Below are 3621 nucleotides of genomic sequence, written 5' to 3'. Positions count from 1 at the left end.
AAAAAAAAGAAAAGAAAAGAAACTCTGGCCAGTGACCTACCTTTAGAAAGCCATCTCACTTCTGTGTGTAAGAGAAGACGTGTGTGCTCTGCGTCCATCTCCTCACAGAGCTGCGCAGATGTGAGTTAAGGACATGTACTTTAATGTGGTTGATAATTTTAATCATATCCTGCAAAATGTTGTTTAGAACAGGTGACATTTTTAGGCTAGCCAGTGTTTCTCTATGGATGACATAGTGCGTAGACTCACATTCAGAAGCGACCTCCTCGATCCGAGTAGTGAAACCAGAAAGCCATCCACTCATGGCAGCTGTTCTGTCCATGCATACGCCGACACGAAATGACCAATTCAGTTTTCCTTCAAACTTGGATAGTTGTGCAGCTGTGGTATTGGTTGGCAATAAAAGTGCCCATAACATATCCTCATGCACATCCTCCCCAAAAATATATCACACAAAACAAGCAAGCATTGTCGCCATGTTGTCAACATCGGTAGACTTGTCAACCTGGATTACATACCACGGCGACTCATTAATACTCTTTCACAATTGTGCCTCAATATCTGCTGCTATTTCATCAATTCGTTTAGTTATGGGGGGGTGCTAGCCGAAAGAGGAACACATGCCACCTTTTGAACTGCAGCCTTTCCTAAAAGTTCACAGCAAATGTCTTTAGCAGCAGGCAGGTTCAACTCTTCACCAATAGGAAAGGGCTTCTTAGCTTTACAATGCAATTAGCCATGAAGCATGATGCTCTCAATGCAGACACATTTGATGAAGTGGTGACCTTCAATAGTAGCTTCTGTTCTTCGTGTTCACATTTTTTTCTTTTGAAAAACTCCAAAGGCTTGCCTTTTAATGCAGGGTGTTTGGTCTCCATGTGGTGAAGCAGTTTTGAAAGTTTCATTGCTTTGAGGATAGCCGGTCGTCCCATACTATACAAAGTGGACTTGGAGAATATGAATCACCTATTGCAATGAACCCGTAATTTAAGTAGGACTTTTGGTATTTTCTTTTAAATGCAGCTTTCATTTTGTTGGCTGTCTTAGAGTCTTCTGCTATCTCATCATTGAGTCTTTCCTCCTTTTCAAAGAAGCTCTCCAGTGACATTTGTTTTTTACTCATTTTTGCTAGGGTTAGCTTGTGGGCTTACCAAAACCATGACCGAGACAAGTACGCAGTGCGGGAAAGAGACGCGGGCAGAAGTGGTAAGTAAAATAATGGGTGGGCCACACACGGACTAAAATAAATGTCAAGTGTTGGATTCTGACTTAAAGCCTGCCACCAGGGCAGCTGTAAGATGCTCACTTGCCACTATAAAGCCTGCTACCAGATGCAGCTTAATTGTCACTTGCCACTCACTGATAGGATTTCGATATGAGTCTGCCAGCAATTGATTTATTGTGGTCTCTGTGCAGCCAAACCTCTCTGCTAATGATACTCTGTATTTGCAGCCACTCCCCAGTGGTAGCATCACCACCTCAGTTCCACCTTAAATCATCAGGCATTAGATTCTTACAAGGACACTCAACCTAGATCCCTCACATGAGCAGCTTACAGTAGGGTTCGAGCTCCTATGAGAATCTAATGCCGCCACTGATACGACAGGAGGCGGAGCTCAGGCAGTGATGCCAGCAATGGGGAGTGGCTGTAAATACAGACGAAGCTTTGCTCACTTGCCTACCACTCACCTCCTGCTGTGCAGCCCGGTTCCTAACAGGCCGAGGACTGGTACCAGACCAGGACTGGTACCAGACTGTGGTCCAGGGATTGGGTACTGCAGGTGTAAAGGACATTGGAAACTAAGAAGTGAAGAGGGTGGGAAGGGGTTTGAAGGATAAAAACTTACGTATTGGTTACAATGTACACTATTCTGGTGATCAGCACACTGAAAGCCCTGACTTCAGCCTTATCCAATTCATTCGTGTAACAAAAACACTAGTGCCCCTTAATATTTTGAAAAAAATTATTAAAAAAAGAAAGAAAAAATCTTATAGAATACAGATATAAAGAACTTTTGTACAGCCGTACAATGTGTTTGTGTTTTAAGCTGCCTGTTGTTACAAAAGAGTCAAAATGTTAAAAAAATTGAAAAGTTTATAAAGTTAAAAAAATGCAGATTCTGATTCAGTAGATCTGGGATGGGGCATGAGATTCTGCATTTCTTTTTTTTTTTTTTAAGACCAATATCGTTTTTTATTTTATTTTTAAAGTTTTTTCGAGATTCTGCATTTCTTACAAGCTTCCAAGGGATGCTGATGTTTCTGGTCTCCAGACCACATCTTGAGGAGCAAGGATTAGTCTTCCTACTTCCCGGTCCATTTTGTACATCATTAGGGATTTATTTTTCTAGAACACTATGTTTCTAAAACCCCAGCGGTGATTGAACATCTGTGGCAGTTACTGTTTGCTATTTTGTTTTTTAAACCACCGAATCTTTCGGCTTCCCAAATGCAATGTTATTGCTCAGATCCCTTGTGCACAGTGTACAAGGCGGATATCACTGATGTCCACGAGGAGGCCTTGGGAAACATGACCCTGAAATCACCTCCCTGCACACCCACCCACTGATCTCCAGGTCCCTGTGGCCAAGCCACAGGAATTTAAAACTGTGTGGAACTCAGCTGAAAATCAGAGACCTCATTCTGGCATTCCAAGGCTTTGGAGTTAAATAACTTGCCCAAGGTCACAAAACCGCAAAGCCCTGGATTTCCTAAACTTGGGCGCATTCTCATCCTAAGGCCACATCATTTTCTCCCAAAGCCCAACCCAGATCATCCCACTTTCTGGCTGGTTTTTCTTGCCCTATTCACACCTGAGAACCAACACCTCTGGGAGAAACCCCTGCCCCTGCCTCACTTCATCCTAATCTCTCCTCCATCCAAAATGTCTTTTAAAGCAGGGTTTAGCCTGGCAAGGTGGCTCGCCCCTGCAATCCTAGCACTCTGGGAGGCCGAGGTGGGAGGATCGCTTGAGCTCAGGTGTTCAAGACCAGCCTGAGCAAGAGCGAGACCCCATCTCTACTAAAAATAGAAAAAATTAGCTGGGTGTGGTGGCGCATACCTGTAGTCCCAGTTACTCAGGAGGCTGAAGCAAGAGGAGCGCTTGAGCCCAGGAGTTTGAGGTTGCTGTGAGCTACGATGATACCACAGCACTCCAGCCTAGGTGACAGAGCAAGACTAAGTCTCAAGAAAAAAAAAAAAAAAGCAGGGCTTAAAAGGAGTAAGAAAAGGAGATTTGTGTCTTTCCCCCTCTCCTGTCCTGCAATTCTCTCCAAAATGGTGCATTTGGCAAAAGGTTGAAGAGCAGGTGATTCCAGGATAAAGTTCTACCTCCTTGACTGCCTGGCCTCCAGGTCTCCATCCTGTGGTCACGGCTTCTGCCAGGTAAGCATCTTGCCTTATCTCCAGGCCTGTTCCAGGGGAGCCTTTCTGCCAAGCTGGTGCTCACCTTCACCTGAATTCACCTTCGCTTTCCTGCCTAGCCTGTGAGCCCTTGTTCACCTCTGTCCTCTACACACTCAGAATGTCCTTAAGATTTTTAAAGCTACAATGAAAAGTCTTTAATGGATCTAACTGGGAGCATGGAGAAATTAATGGCTCCTTTTCCATGTCTTTTGAAGG

Source organism: Propithecus coquereli, unplaced genomic scaffold (genome assembly GCF_000956105.1).
Source record: "Propithecus coquereli isolate 6110/MARCELLA unplaced genomic scaffold, Pcoq_1.0 Scaffold139, whole genome shotgun sequence".
Taxonomy (NCBI): domain Eukaryota; kingdom Metazoa; phylum Chordata; class Mammalia; order Primates; family Indriidae; genus Propithecus; species Propithecus coquereli.
Note: the sequence above shows the minus strand (reverse complement) of the source record.